General features: G+C 45.7%; 1 protein-coding gene across 15 annotated transcripts in view; it reads right to left on the bottom strand.

Moving 5' to 3' along the window:
• ROBO3 (roundabout guidance receptor 3) overlaps positions 1 to 26145 on the bottom strand; it is a 552219-nt gene that overhangs the window by 512511 nt on the left and 13563 nt on the right. For 10 of the 15 annotated variants that reach the window (XR_013213088.1, XR_013213087.1, XR_013213082.1 and 7 more), the window contains exon 2: positions 11407 to 11472. The exons of 2 other annotated variants lie outside the window; for them this stretch is intronic. The gene's annotated coding sequence lies outside the window, so the exon portion shown is untranslated. Of the gene's footprint in view, positions 1 to 6186; positions 6227 to 11406; positions 11473 to 26145 lie in introns of all 15 variants that reach the window. 3 more of the 15 variants (XR_013213084.1, XR_013213086.1, XR_013213081.1) reach the window with 1 other exon arrangement.

Here is a 26145-nt window from a genome sequence, read left to right as displayed (position 1 = left end):
TTTTATGAACCGTTAAGGTTTTCTGGTTGAAGTAAAAAAAACTCTGAGTGTTTACAGTTTGAAACCATAAAATGTTGAAAAATTATGTCATTCTTGAGTATATCACTCAATGGTGCTCATAAACGTGTCAAATTTGATCTATAATATACTTTAATATACGTTACTTTAATCTTTAATATACTTAAGAACAGGGCCCCAGACATCACACGGGGGTCTGAAACACCGCACAGTGGTCCAAAATATCGCTGTGCTCTGCCTGGGGCCCCATATGCTGCCTGAGGCCCCTGTGCTCTGCCTGGGGCCCCATATGCTGCCTGGGGCCCCTGTGCTCTGCCTGGGGCCCCATGTTCTGCCTGGGGCCCCTGTGCTCTGCCTGGGGCCACTGTGCTCTGCCTGGGGCCCCATATGCTGCCTGGGGCCCCCATATGCTGCCTGGGGCCCCTGTGCTCTGCCTGGGGCCCCATAGGCTGCCTGGGGCCCCTGTGCTCTACCTGGGACCACTGTGCTCTGCCTGGGGCCCCATATGCTGCCTGGGGCCCCTGTGCTCTGCCTGGGGCCCCTGTGCTCTGCCTGGGGCCCCATGTTCTGCCTGGGGCCACTGTGCTCTGCCTGGGGCCCCATAGGCTGCCTGGGGCCCCTGTGCTCTGCCTGGGACCACTGTGCTCTGCCTGGGGCCCCATATGCTGCCTGGGGCCCCTGTGCTCTGCCTGGGGCCACTGTGCTCTGCCTGGGGCCCCATATGCTGCCTGGGGCCCCTGTGCTCTGCCTGGGGCCCCTGTGCTCTGCCTGGGGCCCCTGTGCTCTGCCTGGGGCCCCATGTTCTGGCTGGGGCCCCTGTGCTTTGCCTGGGGCCCCATAAGCTGCCTGGGGCCCCTGTGCTCTGCCTGGGACCACTGTGCTCTGCCTGGGGCCCCATATGCTGCCTGGGGCCCCTGTGCTCTGCCTGGGGCCACTGTGCTCTGCCTGGGGCCACTGTGCTCTGCCTGGGGCCCCATATGCTGCCTGGGGCCACTGTGCTCTGCCTGGGGCCCCATATGCTGCCTGGGGCCCCTGTGCTCTGCCTGGGGCCCCATATGCTGCCTGGGGCCCCTGTGCTCTGCCTGGGGCCCCTGTGCTCTGCCTGGGGCCCCTGTGCTCTGCCTTGGGCCCCATGTTCTGCCTGGGGCCCCATGTTCTGCCTGGGGCCCCTGTGCTCTGCCTGGGGCCACTGTGCTCTGCCTGGGGCCCCATATGCTGCCTGGGGCCCCTGTGCTCTGCCTGGGGCCCCATATGCTGCCTGGGGCCCCTGTGCTCTGCCTGAGGCCCCTGTGCTCTGCCTGGGGCCCCATGTTCTGCCTGGGGCCCCTGTGCTCTGCCTGGGGCCACTGTGCTCTGCCTGGGGCCCCATATGCTGCCTGGGGCCCCTGTGCTCTGCCTGGGGCCCCATATGCTGCCTGGGGCCCCTGTGCTCTGCCTGGGGCCACTGTGCTCTGCCTGGGGCCCCATAGGCTGCCTGGGGCCCCTGTGCTCTGCCTGGGACCACTGTGCTCTGCCTGGGGCCCCATATGCTGCCTGGGGCCCCTGTGCTCTGCCTGGGGCCACTGTGCTCTGCCTGGGGCCCCATATGCTGCCTGGGGCCCCTGTGCTCTGCCTGGGTGTAGGACACTGGTGACGTCACTTATCTCCGGACATTAGCTCCGGACATTAGCTCCGGACATTATCTCCGGACATTAGCTCCGGACATTATCTCCGGACATTAGCTCCGGACAAAGCCACGGAAGTTGGCACAAATTGCAGGAAGTAGTATTCTAGGCAATTATATATTAGATGGGCATTTCCTGAAGGAAATACATGGTGCTTGAACAGCGCTACCAGCTTTACAGCAGCACTTTTCACACACGGGACTGGGGGGCGCGCCTACTTTTGCACCCGGGGCCGGGGGCGCGCTTACTTTTGCACCCGGGGCCGGGGGCGCGCTTACTTTTGCACCCGGGGGCGCACTTACTTTTGCACCCGGAGGCGCACTTACTTTTGCACCCGGGGGCGCACTTACTTTTGCACCCGGGGTCGCACTTACTTTTGCACCCGGGGGCGCACTTACTTTTGCACCCGGGGGTGCACTTACTTTTGCACCCGGGGGCGCACTTACTTTTGCACCCGGGGGCGCACTTACTTTTGGGGCCGCACTTACTTTTGGTGGGCGGGGCTCCTCGGCCTCCGATTTGGTTGGTGGGGCCCCTCGTCCTCCGATTTGGTGGGTGGGGACCCTCGGCCTCCGATTTGGTGGGCGGGGACCCTCGGCCTCCGATTTGGTGGGCGGGGACCCTCGGCCTCCGATTTGGTGGGCGGGGACCCTCGGCCTCCGCTTTGGTGGGTGGGGCCCGTCGGCCTCCGATTTGGTGGGCGGGGCCCCTCGGCCTCCGATTTGGATGGTGTGGACCCTCGGCCTCCGATTTGGTGGGCGGGGACCCTCGGCCTCCGATTTGGTGGGCGGGGACCCTCGGCCTCCGATTTGGTGGGCGGGGCCCCTCGGCCTCCGATGTGGTGGGCGGGGCCCCTCGGCCTCCGATTTGGAGGGCGGGGACCCCCGGCCTCCGATTTGGTGGGCGGGGACCCTCGGCCTCCGATTTGGTGGGCGGGGACCCTCGGCCTCCGATTTGGTGGGCGGGGACCCTCGGCCTCCGATTTGGTGGGCGGGGACCCTCGGCCTCCGATTTGGTGGGCGGGGCCCCTCAGCCTCCGATTTGGTGGGCGGGGACCCTCGGCCTCCGATTTGGTGGGCGGGGACCCTCGGCCTCCGATTTGGTGGGCGGGGACCCTCGGCCTCCGATTTGGTGGGTGGGGACCCTCGGCCTACGATTTGGTGGGCGGGGACCCTCGGCCTCCGATTTGGTGGGCGGGGACCCTCGGCCTACGATTTGGTGGGCGGGGCCCCTCGGCCTCCGATGTGGTGGTCGGGGCCCCTCGGCCTCCGCTTTGGTGGGCGGGGCCGGGCCCCTCGGCCTCCGCTTTGGTGGGCGGGGCCGCTCGGCCTTCGATTTGGTGGGCGGGGCTCCTCGGCCTCCGATTTGGTTGGCGGGGCCCCTCGGCCTCCGATTGGTGTGTGCTCTGCCTGGGGCCACTGTGCTCTGCCTGGGGCCCCTGTGCTCTGCCTGGGGCCCCATATGCTGCCTGGAGCCCCTGTGCTCTGCCTGGGGCCCCTGTGCTCTGCCTGGGGCCCCATGTTCTGCCTGGGGCCCCTGTGCTCTGCCTGGGGCCACTGTGCTCTGCCTGGGTGTAGGACACTGGTGATGTCACTTATCTCCGGACATTAGCTCCGGACAATAGCTCCGGACAATAGCTCCGGACATTAGCTCCGGACAAAGCCACGGAAGTTGGCACAAATTGCAGGAAGTAGTATTCTAGGCAATTATATATTAGATAACTATATAAACACTCCTATTTTTGGAAGCATTTTTACTTTGCAGCATTTTTCCACTCCTTAAAATTTGAGCTAACAACTCTGAAAAGTTCCTGTATTTATGTAATCAAATCACGGATGGAGCTACAAAACTTCTTGGAGTCTTTTCTTTTTGAGAAGCAGTCATAAATTATCTTGCAAGTGCCACCTATGAGAACTAGCAAACCTATAAGTCAATATCAGTCTCTTAAAACAAGATCAGGGATAATAACTGCGCCAGAAACTAGAGTAGTGATATGAAAATAAAAATCTGGTAAACAAATTTAAAGGATCCGATTAGGATTTGCAGCAACAAAATTAAAAAGAAATCTCTTGTATCCCTTCAAATGGAACCACAACCCTCGCCCATGATGCAACATTCAACACTAGCAGTGATCCAAGGGGTAACGTTTCTCCTCACGGAGAGTGACTTGTTAAGCATGCCGAGATGAGGAGACTTTTAAGCCGCGAGGCTCCTCTGGGAAATATGCAAATTGAATCTGAAGAGACAATTTACAACACTAACAGTAAAATTGTGACCTGCAGCATATTTTATCAAATTACATTTCACATTTATATAGCAACATTAATAGTAAACGTAATAAAATGTGTGATAAAAAACACAGATGACAGGACTAATGCCACATATGAACACTAGGTGGTGCTACATTCAATCCTACCAGTCTAAGAATGTATTTGATACTTTCTAAGAAAGTGAGCAGTGCAGCTTTATTGTGTCTGATTTTACCATGCAGAACTGGTTTTACAAGGGCTTTATTCACGCTTCAATATCAATCATCCAAGTGCCGCATACAGACACATTATATTCTGTAGGACTCTTCACAAGGGAGGGTCTTTTTTGAACGATGGTCTGTGATTTAAAAATAAAATAACAGAGACAGTCCAACTTTGGTTAACAGTTCAGTAAATAAGTTAGTGAAAAAAGCAGACGGCACATGGATGGCATTGATGAGATTGCTAGGAGAAACATCGGGAACCTCCATCCCATTTTTTTGGATGACATACAAATGCTAAAAACAGACACACGATATAAAAATGAATGGAGAATTGATGTGAAAAATACACAGATTTGTACCTAAGATCTTAAGGTGCAGTTGTATCTGCCAACGTAACCATTATATATCTGCAGATCAGTGGCGTAATTAGATTCCAATGGGTCCCGCTGCAAAATTTGGACCTGCTCCTCCCACGTTGGTCAGATGATTGGGCCCTTGTAGATTTGTAAATCCTATAAGTACATACAAGTTGCCCACTCCATGATGCTGTAATGTCCCCCATCCTCGGCTCCTTCCTGGTATATATGTCCCCATCCCGGTATTTGTCCCTTATCCTGAGCCCCATCTTGTTATATACCTGTCCTCCATCCTGGTATATACAGTAGGTCCCCATCCTGGTATATGTACCTTATCCTGAGCCCCATCATGTTATATACCTGTCCTCCATCCTGGTATATATGTCCCCATCCTGGTATATATCCCTTATCCTGAGCCCCATCAAGTTATATACCTGTCCTCCATCCTGGTATATAGGTCCCCATCCTGGTATATGTCCCTTATCCTGAGCCTCATCAACTTACATACCTGTACTCCATCCTGGTATATACAGTATGTCCCCAATCCCGATATATGTCCCTTATCCGGAGCCCCATCATGTTATATACCTGTCCTCCATCCTGGTATATGTCCCTTATCCTGAGCCCCATCAACTTATATACCTGTACTCCTTCCTGGTATATATGTCCCCATCCCAGTATATGTCCCTTATCCTGAGCCCCATCATGTTATATACCTGTCCTCCATCCTGGTATATACAGTAGGTCCCCATCCTGGTATATGTACCTTATCCTGAGCCCCATCATGTTATATACCTGTCCTCCTTCCTGGTATATATGTCCCCATCCTGGTATATGTCCCTTATCCTGAGCCCCATCAAGTTATATACCTGTCCTCCATCCTGGTATATAGGTCCCCATCCTGGTATATGTCCCTTATCCTGAGCCTCATCAACTTACATACCTGTACTCCATCCTGGTATATACAGTATGTCCCCAATCCCGATATATGTCCCTTATCCGGAGCCCCATCATGTTATATACTTGTCCTCCATCCTGGTATATAGGTCCCCATCCTGGTATATGTCCCTTATCCTGAGCCCCATCAACTTATATACCTGTACTCCTTCCTGGTATATATGTCTCCATCCCAGTATATGTCCCTTATCCTGAGCCCCATCATGTTATATACCTGGCATCCATCCTGGTATATATGTCCCCCATCCTGGTATATGTCCCTTATCCTGAGCCCCATCATGTTATATACCTGTACTCCTTCCTGGTATATAGGTCCCCATTCCGATATATGTCCCTTATCCTGAGCCCCATCATGTTATATACCTGTACTCCTTTCTGGTATATAGGTTCCCATCCCAATATATGTCCCTTATCCTGAGCCCCATCATGTTTATATACCTGTCCTCCATCCTGGTATATGTCCCTTATCCTGAGCCCCATCATGTTATATACCTGTACTCCTTCCTGGTATATATGTCCCCATCCTGGTATATGTCTCTTATCCTGAGCCCCATCATGTTATAGACCTGTACTGTAAAAAAAAAAAAGGAAAAAAAAGGCAAAGTGGACATAATTTTGCGCAATACCCCCAAAATGGGCCGGACAAAATTGTGGCCTCCTTTCCAAAATTGTGGGTAAACAACTTTGTTTCAAGGATGTGATGCTCGTTCAAACTCACCTGTGGCAAGTAACAGCAGTGGGCAATATGAAAATCACACCTGAAACCAGATAAAAACAGAAGTTGGCTCAATCTTTGCATTGTGTGTCTATGCGTGCCACAATAAGCATGGAGAACAGAAAGAGGAGAACTATCCGAGGACTTGAGAACATAGTAACATAGTAATATAGTTAGCAAGGCCGAAAAAAGACATTTGTCCATCCAGTTCAGCCTTTATTCCGTCAGAATAAATCCCCAGATCTACGTTCCTCTAAAGAACCTAATAACTGTAAGATACCATTTCAACTGTAAGGGTACCGTCACACAGTGCAATTTTGATCGCTACGACGGATCGTGCCGTCGTAGCGATCAAAATTGCACTGTGTGACGGTACCCTAAGAAAGATTTCACAATCTCAAATTTACAAATCCATCTCCAGAGATCTCCAGAGATCTTGATGTTCCTTTGTCCATGGTGTGCAACATAATCAAGAAGTTTACGTCCCATGGCACTGTAGATAATCTCCCTGGACATGGATAGCAGAGAAAACTTGATAAAAGGTGATAGTCCGGATGGTGGATAAGCAGCTCTAATCCAGTTCTAAAGAAATCTAAGCTGTCCTGCAGGCTCAGGGTGCATCAGTGTCAGTGCAAACTATACGTCCACATTTGAATTAATTTAAACGTTATAGCAGTAGACCCAGGAGGACCCGACTGCTGACAGAGACAAAAAAAGTTAGACTGCAGCTTGCCAAAATGTACATGAGCAAGTCAAAATCCTTCTGGGAAAGCATCTTGTGGATTAATGAGACCAAGATAGAGTTTTTTGGTAAAGTTTACCAAAAACTGAATGAGACTTACAAAGAACACAGTACCTACAGTAAAATATAGTGGAGGTTTAAAAGTGTTTTGGGGTTGTTTTGCTGCCTCTAGCACTGGTCTGTGTGCCTTGACTGTGTGCAAGGCATCACGAAATCTGAAGATTTCCAACAGATTTTGGGTGGCAATGTAATGCCCAGTGTCAGAAAGCTGGGATTGCGTCCTAGGTCATGGATCTTAGAGCAGGGCAATGACCCCAAATATTCTTCAAGAAGCCCCTAGAAATGGATGGAAACAAAGCACTGGAGATTTCTGAAGTGGCAGCAATGAGTCCGGATCTAAATCCCATTGATCACCTGTGGAGAGATCTTAAAATAGCTGTTGGGAGAAGGCGGCTTCACATATGAAAGACCTGGAGCACTTTGTAAGAAGAGTCGTCCAAAATTCCAGGCGAGAGGTGTAAGAAGCTTGCTGATGGTTATAGGAAGCGCCTGATTGCAGCTATTTACTCCAGAGGGTGCAACCAAATATTCAGTTGACGGTGCCAACAATTGTCTCTGGACCATTTTGGGGATTTTGTGTGAAACTATGTCCAATTTGCCCTTTTTTTCTCTGTTTTTTTGTGTTATGGACACAAATATGAGCCTGGTCATGTATTCATGGTAGATTTGAGAATTTAGTAGAGGAAGAATCTGAATTACAGTAGCAAAATGGGAATAAAAGAAAGCAAGATCAAGTATTTTTATTCCATCAGTGTTTGATCAGTTTTTACATCTTTATTTGCACGTATTGCTATTATTTTGCATTGGGTAAACATGGATCCATTTTTGCCCCACAGGAAAAAAAAATGAATACATGTGCAAAAACTGATCAAACACTGATGAAATACTGATGCAATTCAGTTCAAATATATGTCTATATTGCAGATCTGTTAGTCAATCTAAATAAAGGCAGGGATTCAGCAGTGGCAGGGAGGAGGCACACTGAGGAGCTGTCAATTAAATTAGGAAGTTGGAGATTCTGTAATGAGGCCTGACACCGAGGAGCAGTCTCTGGACAGGTGATAGGAGATTCAGCAGCAACAAGGAGGAACACTGAGGAGCTGACAGTCAAGCTGTGTAGGCAGAGATTCAGCAGCAAGAAGGAGGGACACTGAGGAGCCGACAGTCAAGCTGTGTAGGCAGAGATTCAGCAATGGCAGGGAGGAGGGACACTGAGGAGAAGTCAGTCAAGCTGTGTAGGCAGAGATTCAGCAACAACAAGGAGGAACACTGAGGAGAGGATAGTCAAGCTGTGTAGGAAGAGACTCAGCAGTGGCAGGGAGGAGGGACACTGAGGAGCTGTCAATTAAATTAGGAAGTCGGAGATTCTGTAATAAAGAGGCCGAACACCGAGGAGCAGTCTCTGGACAGGTGGTCGGAGATTCAGCAGCAACAAGGAGGGACACTGAGGAGGCGACAGTCAAGCTGTGTAGGCAGAGACTCAGCAGTGGCAGGGAGGAGGGACACTGAGGAGCTGACAGTCAAGCTGTGTAGGCAGAGATTCGGCAATGGCAGGAAGGAGGGACACCGAGGAGCCGACAGTCAAGCTGTGTAGGCAGAGATTCGGCAATGGCAAGGAGGTGGGACATTAAGCGGTTAATCAGGCTACGTGGATGATTTTCAGCATCAGAGAGGAGGAACACTGAGGCTAGATGGGTGGAGATTCAGCAGCTGATGGGGGAATATATCACTCAGGCAAGGTGGGCAGAGACTGAGATAGAACTTAAACAAAGGATTATACAACCATTCTGACAAGGGTTATCAAAGCATGTACACCAGCTTCATCAGGTCTAAGATCTAGTTCATATTGTAATTAGGTTGTACTGTAAAATCTGGAGACAGATCTACTTTAATAGGTTTTAGCTAGCCTGTATACATTGGGATGGATCAGTCACAACAATGTGGCTCCTGCGATATACAGAAGTGATAACGCCATTGGGAATATAAGCTTTAGATCATACTTAATGCACAACTTGGCACTTTTATAAAAACAAACAGTCACAAAAATTTTACTGGCATAGTTATTGGGTTGGAAACAGTTAAAGACATATAGATAATTAACGTGACCAGTGACACTGACCACTGAGCCACCATGCTGCCCAGTACCGTGGTGTTATTAACATGACCAGTGATGCTGACCACTGAGCCACCATGCTGTCCAGTACTGTGGTATTAACATGACCAGTGATGCTGACCACTGAGCCACCATGCTGTCCAGTACCGTGGTGTTATTAACATGACCAGTGATGCTGACCACTGAGCCACCATGCTGCCCAGCACCATGGTGTTATAAAGATGACTAGTAACACTGACCACTGGCCGTATCACATAATGAAAATGCAATGACCACCATCACCTATTATTTCTGGAAGTGTGTCCAGAGTAAGGACAGTAGGAAGCAGGGAACAATTAGAGATTTTGGATTATGTAAACCTAACAAAGGCTGAGCTCATTTAAAGCCAATGCAAGTCCCCCAGCAGTTGTAGAGCTGTCATCCTCCTCACATGGCATCTGCTTCTGATTCACGTCCCCTCACCCTTCATGTTCTTGCTCACTTTATCAGCTCAGCCTTTTGTTCTGCCCTCTCTCCATGGACCTTTTTATCAACTGCAGCCCCAGCTGAGGCTTCTCCCAAATGAGGCGCTAACACCTTAGGCCAGTGCTCTCCGCTGGGGAGAGGGAGCAGCTGCAGACTGGGGTGCTGGCTGTGGAGTCATTCTTTTTTACATCTCATAACACACACACACCCGGGAACGTGGGGGGCTCCTGGCCACTTTATATTACACATTGCCTCATTATCTTGATGTGTAAAGCAGTCATTTGCTTCCATGTCACTATACTTTATTGCTAATGATACGTGGGCCCCAGCGTAACCCGAGGTAAGAGGCGCCGCACAGTCTATTGTGTGGACGGGACGTTCTAAATATTCCACGCATCGCTCATAAATTTATGGTTTATATTAACACAGACTACGATAAACGGTTATAAATGGGGCATAGTCATCATACATAGAGGAGCGGTGACCGTCTATTTGCCATGCATGGGTGGAAAAACCTCTGATATTAGAAATATCTACTTGAGGCAGGTGATTAAACACAATGGCCGAAGTTTCAAGGTGCATTGATGAATTACAGATTGAGTAAATCCATCTGCCCTGATGTCATATCGGATAAGTCGCCAATCCGTAAGGGTACCGTCACACAGTACCATTTTAATCGCTACGACGGCACGATCCGTGACGTCGCAGCGATCGTATGATTATCGCTCCAGCGTCGTAGACTGCGGTCACACTTTGCAATCACGGCGCTGGAGCGATGCCGAAGTCCCCGGGTAACCAGGGTAAACATCGGGTTACTAAGCGCAGGGCCGCGCTTAGTAACCCGATGTTTACCCTGGTTACCAGCGTAAACGTAAAAAAAAAAAAAACAGTACATACTTACATTCCGGTGTCTGTCCCCCGGCGTTCTGCTTCTCTGCACTGTGTAAGCACAGCGGCCGGAAAGCAGAGTGGTGACGTCAGACGTCACCGCTGTGCTCGCTTTCCGGCTGGCCGGCGCTCACACTGCAGAGAAGCTGAGACGCCGGAGGACAGACACCGGAATGTAAGTATGTACTGTTTGGTTTTTTTACGTTTACGCTGGTAACCAAGGTAAACATCGGGTTACTAAGCGCGGCCCTGCGCTTAGTTACCCGATGTTTACCCTGGTTACAAGCGAACACATCGCTGGATCGCTGTCACACACAACGATCCAGCGATGTCAGCGGGTGATCAAGCGACGAAAGAAAGTTCCAAACGATCTGCTACGACGTACGATTCTCAGCAGGATCCCTGATCGCTGCTGCGTGTCAGACACTGCGATATCGTAACGATATCGCTAGAACGTCACGAATCGTACCGTCGTAGCGATCAAAATGGTACTGTGTGACAGTACCCTAACAGTATGTAAGATATTGATCTGAAGAGATTCAGTTTCACACATCACAAAGGATGTTTCCTAACGGCGGCAGGGATGACGGCTGACGTGCTTGTCTCTATACGATGGGGAGAAGTCCTTTTATATCCCACTGACTGGTAAACAAAGGACAATGGTCACAGTTTAGACCGGGGCTTCTATATTGGTGGAAATCTGGGTGCAGAGATCAAATAAAATAAAATGCTCCTCAATGTCAGAGCCATAACTTCTACCTGATAGCCTCTCTCCTAAAAAGGCCGTGGGTGAAGAAAAATGGACAAACAGGTTGCGTTTTAATGTCACACTGACTACCACCAGAATGTAAATGGCAATAGGTTTCCCTAGCGATCGTCTGCCCTACAAACACAAACATGCAGGATTATGGAGTCGTCGGCAGGAGAGCGATCCAATGGTTCATCGCACAATTACCTTATCTTCTGAACATGGGCTTCTCAGTAGTCGGAGCTCCTTATCAGCTCCGGTTAATATATGGCCCTGCATGTGAAAGAAATGCCGGACTGTGAGATCCCAGATTAAAGATATTTTCTACAAACCTAAAGCAATGCAGGAAGACATAGTAATGCGAGTCCATATTGGATTTTACAACCAACCTTACATCGTACTTGCAGTGTTTGCCATGATGACATTCTCTTCATGGTTCTGCATTGTATTATCTGTATAACTTCACTTTCTGCCTGATACATCTAGCAGGACACCCAGCTATAAAGAAGTTCTCTTCTAATGTGGCTAATTAATGGCTTTTCTCCTTCTCTTCACAGGCTTAGAATCCAATTACACCTACTCTGAATTAATGACTTCCTGTGCTGCCATTGTTACTTTAGGCTTATTAAACACTGCAGGGTCAGATGGATGATCCCGTCCCAGGTTGGGCCTCAGCACGATGGGTTAATGGGAAACGTTTTGGTAACCTACACTGAATTATCACATAACTGGGTCTAACAATGTCAGAGGCAGCTCCCCAGACTTCTGCACTACACGGTTACAGGGAGTAATTAAATGGTTTCAATGGGTCATAATTACAGCCCAGAATATAAAGTATCATTCACAGGAAGCATAAATCTGCAGCCCTTATCAGCATGTGCTATTACCATATTATATGTATTTAGGAGCAGTATTATAGTAGTTATATTCTTGTACATAGGAGCAGTATTATAGTAGTTATATTCTTGTACATAGGAGCTGTATTATAGTAGTTATATTCTTGTACATAGGAGCAGTATTATAGTAGTTATATTCTTGTACAGGTCCTTCTCAAAAAATTAGCATATAGTGTTAAATTTCATTATTTACCATAATGTAATGATTACAATTAAACTTTCATATATTATAGATTCATTATCCACCAACTGAAATTTGTCAGGTCTTTTATTGTTTTAATACTGATGATTTTGGCATACAACTCCTGATAACCCAAAAAACCTGTCTCAATAAATTAGCATATCAAGAAAAGGTTCTCTAAACGACCTATTACCCTAATCTTCTGAATCAAATAATTAACTCTAAACACATGCAAAAGATACCTGAGGCTTTTAAAAACTCCCTGCCTGGTTCATTACTCAAAACCCCCATCATGGGTAAGACTAGCGACCTGACAGATGTCAAGAAGGCCATCATTGACACCCTCAAGCAAGAGGGTAAGACCCAGAAAGAAATTTCTCAACAAATAGGCTGTTCCCAGAGTGCTGTATCAAGGCACCTCAATGGTAATTCTGTTGGAAGGCAAAAATGTGGCAGAAAACGCTGTACAACGAGAAGAGGTGACCGGACCCTGAGGAAGATTGTGGAGAAGGACCGATTCCAGACCTTGGGGAACCTGAGGAAGCAGTGGACTGAGTCTGGTGTGGAAACATCCAGAGCTACCGTGCACAGGCGTGTGCAGGAAATGGGCTACAGGTGCCGCATTCCCCAGGTAAAGCCACTTTTGAACCATAAACAGCGGCAGAAGCGCCTGACCTGGGCTACAGAGAAGCAGCACTGGACTGTTGCTAAGTGGTCCCAAGTACTTTTTTCTGATGAAAGCAAATTTTGCATGTCATTCGGAAATCAAGGTGCCAGAGTCTGGAGGAAGACTGGGGAGAAGGAAATGCCAAAATGCCTGAAGTCCAGTGTCAAGTACCCACAGTCAGTGATGGTGTGGGGTGCCATGTCAGCTGCTGGTGTTGGTCCACTGTGTTTCATCAAGGGCAGGGTCAATGCAGCTAGCTATCAGGAGATTTTGGAGCACTTCATGCTTCCATCGGCTGAAATGCTTTATGGAGATGAAGATTTCATTTTTCAGCACGACCTGGCACCTGCTCACAGTGCCAAAACCACTGGTAAATGGTTTACTGACCATGGTATTACTGTGCTCAATTGGCCTGCCAACTCTCCTGACCTGAACCCCATAAAGAATCTGTGGGATATTGTGAAGAGAAAGTTGAGAGACGCAAGACCCAACACTCTGGATGAGCTTAAGGCCGCTATTGAAGCATCCTGGGCCTCCATAACATCTCAGCAGTGTCACAGGCTGATTGCCTCCATGCCACGCCGCATTGAAGCAGTCATTTCTGCCAAAGGATTCCCGACCAAGTATTGAGTGCATAACTGAACATTATTATTTGATGGTTTTTTTGTTTGTTATTAAAAAACACTTTTATTTGATTGGACGGGTGAAATATGCTAATTTATTGAGACAGGTTTTTTGGGTTATCAGGAGTTGTATGCCAAAATCATCAGTATTAAAACAATAAAAGACCTGACAAATTTCAGTTGGTGGATAATGAATCTATAATATATGAAAGTTTAATTGTAATCATTACATTATGGTAAATAATGAAATTTAACACTATATGCTAATTTTTTGAGAAGGACCTGTATATAGGGGCAGTGTTATAGTAGTTATATTCTTGTACATAGGAGTATTATAGTAGTTATAGTCTTGTACATAGGAGCAGTATTATAGTAGTTATATTCTTGTACATAGGGACAGTATTATAGTAGTTATATTCTTGTACTGTTCTGTCTCCGCCATCTAATTTGTTGCCTCCAATTATTTGTTTGCATAATCGCAGTTTCTCAGTATACAGTATTGATATATTCATACCTTTATCTGTAGTGCTTTGGCTCCCTCTAGCGGTCAGAGATATGTTGACTGTTCTATTTTTCTGCTATGTATTTTTTATGTCTGATCCTCCTTTGCAATGCATTATGGTAGCTCAGCCCACATTTCCCTCCAGTTTTCATTCACTTCCTCTAGTTTGCCTTCCAGGGAAGACGCTTACACTTCATTCCCCTTGCGATTGCATTGCCGGTATGTCTTTATGTTTTTCTCTAGATAATTCCTGCTCTATATTAGCCTAGCCTAACCAGTTGTACTCCTAGTTCAGTTACTAGCCTTCTAAATGTAATGCATAACGTTTATCATGTGTAGTATGTATCGTTCTATACCATGTACTGATTCCATGTATATCATTGTTCACAGTTTCACCGCATCAATATACCACTACGTTTAATAAAGCACAGACTCAACCACAGTCTCCTTATTGGACCCCGGTATAGCGGTTTAGCTGACTGGATAGCTACAATGAGCCTGCCTCATTTAGTGAGGACAGAACAGTGAAACGGCAACCATCCAACTAGTGGGATTCAAGTCACCGGCTACTCAGAGACTAAATACAGCTACAGCAATCTCTGCACAGCCAAGCACTTTCCCAAGACACCATGTCTCACAAATCGCATAGAACAAGATCTGTTACTTCCGTTTCCTCAAAGACAACATCCATCACCAGCGCGGTTGCCATTGCCCGCGCAAATGCTGAAGCCGCCAAAATACGAGCGAGCTTTGCTGACCAAGAGATGCAACTTAAATTAGAAAAAGCACGCCTAGATGATGAAGAGAGAAGCACGCATAGATCATGAGAGAGCCGATCAAGAGAGAAGGATGCAGTTAGAAAAGGCACGTGTGGATGCCGCCTTAGAAAGCCTAGCAGCAAAAAGGGAAGCTGCCGCAGCCCTCGCTGAAGCGGAATCGCTAGAAGCCGCGCAAAGCCCCAAGCTGCATAGCCAAAGCAGTACGTCAAGTCTGGAGTTTCCACTACAAGACACACCACAACGCACATCTCAGTATGTTAATGAACTTCCTGATCCAAACTATAACCCTGAACCAGCACCAGAACGAGAATACGACGTCTCCAGCGAAGTGAGCGAGAGTCACCACGAGGCTCAGCTCCAGGACAGAAACAAACTCGAAAACGTGAGACAAAACGACTCTGCTAATGACTACCTTGCCCCTCACCAGGTAACCAACGTGGATCACCCTGCTGACACACCGTACGTCAGACCGAAGCAATACGACACCGGCTGGCGCCACCCTGAGGACACTAACAGGTATGAACGCACCTCACATCACTATCAGGGCGATCCATCACCAGTGTACTCCACCGACAACCGGTTCACAACAGAATTTGCCAAGTTCTTCACACGACGTGAACTGGTTGCCAAGGGACTCATGAAATTCACTGACCAAGCTGAAGGTTACAGAGCTTGGAAAGCTTCCTTCCAAAATGTCATTAGAGACTTGGGGCTACAACACAGGGAAGAGATAGACCTGTTAGTCAAATACCTGGGAGGAGAGTCAGTCAAACACGCAGTAAGGATCAGAGACATTAATATAAACCGCCCTGAGACCGGCCTCAGAGATCTGGAAGAGGCTGGATGAGTGTTACGGCTCAGCAGAAGTAATAGAAAGAGCCTTGTTCAAAAGAATCGATGACTTTCCTAAAATTTCTAACAAAGGTCTCCAGAAACTTAGAGAGCTAAGCGACCTACTAAAGGAAGTCCAAGTTGCCAAATACGAGGACGACCTACAGGGACTTGCATTTCTCGACACAGCCAGAGGTGTTAACGCTATAGTCCAGAAGTTGCCCTACAATCTACAGGAGAGGTGGCTCACACATGGTTCCACGTACAAATACAAACACAGTGTTCCATTTCCCCCCTTCTCCGTTTTTGTAGACTTTATACACCAACAAGCGAGAATTAGAAACGATCCCAGCTTTGACTTTGCAATGCCATATGCCACACCGTCACCACCTGCAAATCCACGCAGAACATCTGTGGCAGTACACAAGACTTATGTTTCTTCTCCAGGTTCTAATTACAGGTCTGCTGGCTGCTCCCAATCAGAGACAAAGGTGCAGGACTCTGACAAGCAGTGCCCACTTCATCAGAAGCCTCATCCTCTCCTGAAATGCAGAGCCTTCAGAGGAAAATCTATGCCAGACCGCAGAAGCTTCCTGAAAGAGAACGGTATCTGCTACAAGTGCTGCTCGTCCACAACTCATCTCGCCAAGGACTGCAAGGTCAGTGTAAAATGCACAGAATGTGGCACCACAGACCATAACACTGCTCTACACCCAGGCCCAGCTCCATGGAGTGCACAAAACCCGCCAGCTGACAGTGAGCATGGCGGGGAGGAAAGGAACACTGATACAGCTACGCCAGAGATCACTTCACAATGTACCGAGGTCTGCAAAGGGACAATAGACAGTAGGTCCTGTTCAAAAATATGCCTTGTCAGAGTATACCCAAAAGGCCATAGAGACCAGGCTGTAAGACTGTATGCTATCTTGGATGATCAAAGTAATCGATCCTTGGCTAGATCAACTTTCTTTGACCTATTCAACATCAAAGGGCCAAGCACTCCCTACTCATTAAAGACATGTGCAGGTACTGTGACAACAGCAGGCAGGAAAGCTACAGACTACCAAATCGAGTCATTAGACGGACAATTCTGCCTACCACTACCTACGATCATCGAATGTAACCAGATCCCAGACAACAGATCTGAAATCCCTACGCCAGATGTAGCAATCCATCACGCTCACTTAAAGCAAATAGCACACCTTATACCAGAACTCGACCATCAGGCCCAGATAATTCTGCTGTTGGGGAGAGATATCCTGCAGGTTCATAAAGTGAGACGTCATATCAATGGACTCCACAATGCTCCCTATGCCCAAAAGCTAGACCTAGGATGGGTCATAATTGGCAACGTATGCTTGGGACACATGCACGCCCCATCTTCTGTGACAAGCATGCTGACAAATACATTGGAGAAAGGACGACCATCTCTGTTTCAACCTTGTAACAATGAGTTCCATGTCAGGGAACTGCCACACAGCATCCAGCTGCCCAATCATTTAATAGACTTTACTCACGACAGCAGTATAGTGTCGGGAAGCTATGAGGATCAGTTAGGGTGCACAGTCTTCCAGAGAACTAAACAGGACAACCAAGTGGCAATGTCGGTAGAGGACAAGTTGTTCTTAGAGGTAATGGACAAGGGACTCGTTAAAGATGAGACCAACAGCTGGGTCGCACCTCTTCCCTTCAAAACCCACAGACCACGTCTACCGAACAACAAAAATCAGGCATTACAACGTTTCTCCTCTCTCAAACGTAATCTGCAAAAGAAACCAGAGATGAAAGATCACTTTTTCTCCTTCATGTCAAAGATTTTTGAAAACTGTCACGCAGAACTAGCTCCCACTCTCAAAGACTCTGAAGAATGCTGGTTCCTACCCATGTTCGGAGTATACCACCCTAAGAAACCAGGCCAGATTAGAGTCGTGTTCGATTCCAGTGCCAAATTTAATGATGTCTCCCTAAATGACGTTCTACTAACAGGACCAGACCTCAATAACAAACTGCTGGGAGTACTTATGCGCTTCCGTAAGGATTCCATTGCCTTCATCGCTGACATCCAGCAAATGTTCCATTTTTTCCTTGTGAGAGAGAGAGACAGGAACTTCCTAAGATTCTTCTGGTACAGAGACAATGATCCTACTAAAGAAGTCACAGAGTACCGCATGAGAGTGCACATCTTCGGCAACAGTCCTTCCCCTGCCGTCGCCATTTACGGACTCAAAAGGTCAGCTCAGGAAGGAGGAGCAGAATACGGAGAAGATGTCAGAAGATTCATAGAAAAGGACTTTTATGTCGACGACTGTCTCAAAGCAATGCCTTCAATTGAGACTGCCATCAGTCTTCTCAGGAGAGCCCAGGACATGCTTGCCTGCTCGAACCTTAGGCTTCATAAAATAGCCTCAAACAGCCAAGAACTCATGGAAGCGTTCCCTTCTCAGGACCTATGTAATGGTCTCAGAGACCTGGACCTGGGGTCAGACCCCGCACCAATGCAACGCAGCCTTGGGCTTCTCTGGGATCTACAGTCAGACACTTTCACCTTTCAGGTCAACCAGGAAGAAAGGCCTTTCACACGTAGAGGCGTCCTGTCTACCATCAACAGTCTGTACGATCCCTTGGGTTTCGCAGCTCCTGTTACTATACAAGGCAAGGCCCTACTAAGAGACTTAACTAGGGAAACATCTGACTGGGATGCACCTCTGCCACCTGATAAGAGGATCCAGTGGGACGAGTGGAAGAACTCGTTAGCGGCACTCTCCAACCTGAATGTGCCAAGACCATACGCCCCTGTGCCATCTACTGAAATACAAAGCCAAAGACTGTACGTATTTGCAGATGCTTCTGTCAAAGCGATTGCCGCTGTTGCCTACCTGAGAACTGTAGATTCCAAATGTCAGTGCCACATTGGTTTCATTATGGGAAAGGCCAAACTCGCACCACAACCAGAGCACACTATACCCAGGTTAGAGCTTTGTGCCGCAGTCCTAGCCATTGAGTTAGCAGAGTTCATCACATCCGAAATGGATATCGACCTGACACAGGCCAAGTTCTACTCGGACAGCAAAGTAGTCCTGGGATATATCCACAACGAAACCAGGCGATTCTACGTTTATGTCAATAACAGAGTGCTACGAATCAGGAGATCAGTTCATCCAAAGCAGTGGCATTACATACCCACAGACCAGAATCCTGCAGATCATGCAACTAGAGCAGTTGACGCAAGTCGACTAGGAAGCACAACGTGGCTGTCAGGACCAAAATTATTGCACATTGAGGAATGTTTTCCAGACACCTTTGAACTAGTAGGAGAGGACTCAGATGTTGAAATCCGCCCTCAGGTATCTACACTTCATACAATGACCTCTGTCATCCAGCTTGGATCTTGCAGGTTCGACAGATTCTCAAGTTGGAAGTCACTTACTCGAGCTATTACCTGCCTGACTCATATAGCTCGCTCATTCAAGACCACCAGAACTTGTGGCACAGAAAAATGTAAAGGTTGGCATCTTTGTAAAAATACCTATGTTACCTCCGACTTAGAGTTCTCTAGAAATCACATCATCCTCACTGTTCAAAGAGAATCCTACTTTGCAGAAATCCAATGTCTTATCAACAAAGCTCCAATACCAGTGAGCAGCGTATTGAGAAAACTCGACCCATTCATCGACAACAGTGGCCTACTGAGAGTAGGAGGCCGACTCAAAGAAGCTGAGATGGGGTTTGTGGAGAAATTCCCTCTTATACTTCCCGGAAAATGTCATGTTGCCTACCTAATCGTACAACATTACCACAATCTGGTCAAGCACCAAGGAAGACTATTTACTGAAGGAGCCATCAGGTCTGCCGGTGTGTGGATCGTTGGTGCAAAGAGACTCATCAGTAGTGTCATCTACAAATGTATTACCTGCCGTAAGCTTCGTGGTTCGACTCAAACTCAAAAGATGGCTGACCTACCAGCAGATAGACTCAGCCCAGACCCTCCCTTTACCAGCGTTGGTCTCGATGTGTTCGGGCCTTGGTCAGTTGTTACACGTCGTACTAGAGGCGGCCAAGCCAATAGTAAACGTTGGGCAGTCATGTTCACTTGCATGTCAATCAGAGCCGTCCACATAGAGGTCATTGAGTCCCTCAACACGTCAAGCTTCATCAATGCCTTAAGACGCTTTATTGCCATCCGTGGTCCTATCAAGCACATACGCTCAGACAGAGGTACCAACTTCGTCGGTGCAGCAAAGGAATTGGGAATACCTTCAAATCTAGACTATAAGACTCTTGAGAGGTTCCTCAGTGACCAAAGTTGCACATGGTCATTCAACCCACCTCATTCTTCACATATGGGAGGATCTTGGGAGCGAATGATTGGTCTAGTACGGAGAATTCTTGACTCCACTCTTCTTCAAGAAGGGGCAGCGAGGCTCACCCATGAAAGCCTCATCACCTTCATGGCAGAAGCTGCAGCTATAATTAACGCAAGACCCCTGGTTCCAGTTCCTAACGACCCTGAGGAGCCCTTGTTATTGACTCCAGCTACTCTACTTACCCAGAAAACGGGACTGTCCAGTGCCCCTCCAGGAGGATTCGACGCTAAGGACCTCTACAAGCGCCAATGGAGACAGGTACAAAGTCTTGCAAATACTTTCTGGGACAGGTGGCGCAAACAATATTTGTCTACTCTGCAGCCACGTACGAAGTGGCAATCTACTAAACCTAATCTGAACGTAGGTGACCTTGTTCTTGTGAAGGACTGTCAAATTCACCGGAACCAGTGGCCACTTGGTCTAGTTACCGCAACGTTCCCCAGCAAGGATGGCAATGTCCGCAAAGTTGAACTAAGGATGACCAAAGGGAATGAACCTAAGACATTTTCCAGGCCGGTATCTGAACTGGTCCTATTGTTGCCTTCGGAAGAAAGGAGTAGTGACATACGTTGATGTCAGACGGGGAGTGTTCTGTCTCCGCCATCTAATTTGTTGCCTCCAATTATTTGTTTGCATAATCGCAGTTTCTCAGTATACAGTATTGATATATTCATACCTTTATCTGTAGTGCTTTGGCTCCCTCTAGCGGTCAGAGATATGTTGACTGTTCTATTTTTCTGCTATGTATTTTTTATGTCTGATCCTCCTTTGCAATGCATTATGGTAGCTCAGCCCACATTTCCCTCCAGTTTTCATTCACTTCCTCTAGTTTGCCTTCCAGGGAAGACGCTTACACTTCATTCCCCTTGCGATTGCATTGCCGGTATGTCTTTATGTTTTTCTCTAGATAATTCCTGCTCTATATTAGCCTAGCCTAACCAGTTGTACTCCTAGTTCAGTTACTAGCCTTCTAAATGTAATGCATAACGTTTATCATGTGTAGTATGTATCGTTCTATACCATGTACTGATTCCATGTATATCATTGTTCACAGTTTCACCGCATCAATATACCACTACGTTTAATAAAGCACAGACTCAACCACAGTCTCCTTATTGGACCCCGGTATAGCGGTTTAGCTGACTGGATAGCTACAATGAGCCTGCCTCATTTAGTGAGGACAGAACATGTACACAGGAGCAGTATTATAGTAGTTATATTCTTGTACATAGCAGTATTATAGTAGTTATAGTCTTGTACATAGGAGTATTATAGTAGTTATATTCTTGTACATAGGAGCAGTATTATAGTAGTTATATTTTTGTACATAGGGGGCAGTATTATAGTAGTTATATTCTTGTACATAGGAGCAGTATTATAGTAGTTATATTCTTGTACATAGGGGGCAGTATTATAGTAGTTATATTCTTGTACATAGGAGCAGTATTATAGTAGTTATATTCTTGTACATAGGAGCAGTATTATAGTAGTTATATTCTTGTACATAGGGGCAGTATTATAGTAGTTATATTCTTGTACATAGGGGCAGTAATATAGTAGTTATATTCTTGTACATAGGGGGCATTATTATAGTAGTTATATTTTTGTACATGGGGCAGTATTATAGTAGTTATATTCTTGTACATAGGAGAAGTATTATAGTATATTCTTGTACATAGGGGCAGTATTATAGTAGTTATATTCTTGTACATAGGGGGCAGTACTATAGTAGTTATATTCTTGTACATAAGGGCAGTATTATAGTAGTTATATTCTTGTACATAGGGGCAGTATTATAGTAGTTATATTCTTGTATATAGGGGGGCAGTATTATAGTAGTTATATTCTTGTACATAGGAGCAGTATTATAGTAGTTATATTCTTGTACATAGGAGCAGTATTATAGTAGTTATATTTTTGTACATAGAGGCAGTATTATAGTACCGGTAGTTATATTCTTGTACATAGGAGCAGTATTATAGTAGTTATATTTTTGTACATAGGAGCAGTATTAGTTATATTCTTGTACATAGGGGGCAGCATTATAGTAGTTATATTCTTGAACATAGGGGCAGTATTATAGTAGTTATATTCTTGTACATAGGGGCAGTATTATAGTAGTTATATTCTTGTACATAGGGGGCATTATTATAGTAGTTATATTTTTGTACATGGGGCAGTATTATAGTAGTTATATTCTTGTACATAGTAGCAGTATTATAGTAGTTATATTCTTGTACATAGGAGCAGTATTATAGTATATTCTTGTACATAGGGGCAGTATTATAGTAGTTATATTCTTGTACATAGGGGGCAGTACTATAGTAGTTATATTCTTGTACATAGGGGCAGTATTATAGTAGTTATATTCTTGTACATAGGGGCAGTATTATAGCACTTATATTCTTGTACATAGGGAGCAGTATTATAGTAGTTATATTCTTGTATATAGGGGTCAGTATTATAGTAGTTATATTCTTGTACATAGGAGTAGTATTATAGTAGTTATATTCTTGTACATAGGAACAGTATTATAGTAGTTACAATCGTGTTCAAAAGTCCTGCATAGGCGTGAAGAAAACTATATGTTTCATACTTCTGCATCTCTACAGTGAAACTGGTGGAACATATATGTTTTTGTAATCCCTCATTGTATGCCATACTCATTTTTGAATGTCCCAAGTGTATAAATTGTTATGGTATGTGCATTTTTGATAATTTTTTTTACAGCATAACCATACCTACACCAGTACAGTGTGTAGAATGGTGAACAGGTTTTTAAGTTCATTAACTTCCAATGCAAGTTCACACAGACTTAAATTTTACTTTTTAAGATTTATTATTTTTCATTTAATTCAGAGTCCTGAAAAGGGCCTTTTGAGTGCATCATTAGCTTCTAATACTTTATTGGCCAGCCTTTGCTCTTGAGCACCAGCTTGCATCTGTGTGGCATTGAGTGAACAAGCTTCTGCAGATGTTCACGAGTGATGATGTGGTTCCAAGCCTGTATCAGAGCCTCAATCAACTCACTCTTGGTCCTTGGCTGTTTTCTAGATATCTCTAATGATACCTTGTGCCACAAATTTTCAATTGGATTGAGGTCCGGGGACTGAGCTGGCCAGCCAATAGTAGCCACCTTGTTCTTCCAACACCATTGGCTGCCATACAGCCCCAGACCATTACGTTCATCGGATGTTTCACAGAGAAGCTCAAACACTCTGGCTTGAACTCTTCATGTGGGAACCTTCTCACATAAGACTTTCCATCATTTCCTAAAATGCAAAAAGTGCTTTCATCACTAAATAGCACTTTTTCCCACTCCTCCTTCCTCGATTTTAAATATTTCAATGCCCACAGTTTTCGCCTGTCTTTGTATGGCTGTCATCAATGACTTCTTTCGGGCCTTGCACCCTCTCAATCCTGCTTCCAAACATCTCTTCCTAACAGTTGATGTTGCTACCTCAGTATTGCACTTTTCTTGCCATTCTCGCAGAAGGTGAGGATAGGTGAGCTTTCGATTGGCAAGGGATGGTCTTATCAGTACTCTATCCTCCCTTTTAGATGTCTTTCTGGGCCTGTCCTGGCTAATTCCAAGCTGCTTATGTTTCTGCAAAATTCTTACGACTGTACTCTGATTACAGCCGACCTTCCTTGCGATCTGGGGGCCAGTATAACCCTCTTCATGTAGCACCACAACTCGCACACAATCCTCCGCTGACAAAAATCTGAAGGCTCCCATCATAAAACTCTACAGTATGATTCACTAGATAGACCAACAGATAAAACAAACAAACAAAGCAGCAGATGTGATGCAATGTAATGCAATGTGATTGGCTGCCATATCCAGGTTATGATTGGTCACAAGAACCTCATCTGTGATTGGCTAATTTTGGATCTGAAGCTGTACAATATTTAGTTGTGCTTTCAATACCTATATTGTTGCAATAATTTCAGGCAAAACTGCTTCAAAAGCTAAAAATATTACAGGGAGAGAATGCAAAATTGTATTCTGAACAAAACCATATATAATATGTCATATTAGCATTGAAGATATTCAACAGAAAACGTTTAAAACTTGAAAAATCAATTTATCCTATGCCTAGGCAGGACTTTTGAACACCACTGTATATTTTTGTACATAGAGGCAGTATTATAGTAGTTATATTCTTGTACATAGGGGCAGTATTATAGTAGTTATATTCTTGTACATAGGGGGCAGTATTATAGTAGTTATATTTTTGTACATAGGAGCAGTATTATAGTAGTTATATTCTTGTACATAGGAGCAGTATTATAGTATATTCTTGTACATAGGGGCAGTATTATAGTAGTTATATTCTTGTACATAGGGGGCAGCATTATAGTAGTTATATTCTTGAACATAGGGGCAGTATTATAGTAGTTATATTCTTGTACATAGGGGCAGTATTATAGCAGTTATATTCTTGTACATAGGAGCAGTATTATAGTAGTTATATTCTTGTACATAGGGGCAGTATTATAGTAGTTATAATCTTGTACATAGGGGGCAGTATTATAGGTAGTTATATTCTTGTACATAGGGGCAGTATTATAGTAGTTACATTCTTGTACATAGGGAGCAGTATTATAGTAGTTATATTCTTGTTCATAGGAGCAGTATTATAGTAGTCATATTCTTGTACATAGGAGCAGTATTATAGTAGTCATATTCTTGTACATATGGAGCAGTATTATAGTAGTTATATTCTTGTACATAGGGGCAGTATTAGTTATATTCTTGTACATAGGGAGCAGTATTATAGTAGCTGTATTCTTGTACATAGGGGCAGTATTATAGTAGTTATATTCTTGTACATAGGGGGCAGTATTATAGTAGTTGTATTCTTGTTCATAGGAGCAGTATTATAGTAGTTATATTCTTGTACATAGGAGCAGTATTATAGTAGTCATATTTTTGTACATATGGAGCAGTATTATAGTAGTTATATTCTTGTACATAGGGGCAGTATTAGTTATATTCTTGTACATAGGGAGCAGTATTATAGTAGTTGTATTCTTGTACATAGGGGCAGTATTATAGTAGTTATATTCTTGTACATAGGGGGCAGTATTATAGTAGTTGTATTCTTGTACATAGGAGCAGTATTATAGTAGTTCTATTCTTGTACATAGGAGCAGTATTATAGTAGTTATATTCTTGTACATAGGGGCAGTATTATAGTAGTTATATTCTTGTACATAGGAGCAGTATTATAGTAATTATATTCATGTACATAGGGAGCAGTATTGTAGTAGTTGTATTCTTGTACATAGGAACAGTATTATCTATCTACTATATAATTGTCTAAGGGTCACTTCCGTCTGTCCTTCTGTCTTGTCTGTCTGTCACCGATATTCATTGGTCGCGGCCTCTGTCTGTCATGGAATCCAAGTCGCTGATTGGTCGTGGCAAAACGCCCACGACCATTGCCACGACCAATCAGCGACGGGCACGGTCCGTCAGCAAAATGGCGGCTCTTTCCTCCCCGCAGTCAGTGCCCGCTCCATACTCCCCTCCAGTCAGCCCTCACACAAGGTTAATGCCAGCATCACTGGAGCGCGGTGTAACGCACTCCGGTAACAGAGCTATTAACCCTGTGTGACCAACTTTTTACTATTGATGCTGCGTATGCAGCATCAATAGCAAAAAGATCTACTGTTACAAATAATAATAATTAAAAAAAAGTTATTCTCACCCTCCAACGTCGCGCTCTGTCCTCGGCAGTGCAAGCGGCAGGTTCCGGTGCCAAGGATGCTATGCGAGAAGGACCTGCCATGAAGTCATGGTCATGTGACCGCGACGTCATCACAGGTTCTGCGCTCATACCAACCCTGGGACCGGAAGCTGCCGCGTGCAGCGCACACAGGGCCAGGACTTCAACGGGCCTTCGGAAGGTGAGTATATGTTTATTTTTTATTTTAAGTCTTTTTTAACCACGCATATAGTGCCCACATTGCTATATTCTATGTGGGCCTACGTAGCTGTGCAATACTCTACGTGACTGTGTTATATACTACGTGGCTCTGTGCTATATACTCTCTGGGCTGTGCAATATACTCCGTGGGCTGTGCAATATACTCT

The sequence above is a fragment of the Ranitomeya variabilis genome, chromosome 4 (genome assembly GCF_051348905.1).
Source record: "Ranitomeya variabilis isolate aRanVar5 chromosome 4, aRanVar5.hap1, whole genome shotgun sequence".
Lineage (NCBI taxonomy): Eukaryota > Metazoa > Chordata > Amphibia > Anura > Dendrobatidae > Ranitomeya > Ranitomeya variabilis.
The sequence above is the reverse complement of the archived record's forward strand: the minus strand, read 5'-3'. Positions and strand labels throughout refer to the sequence as shown.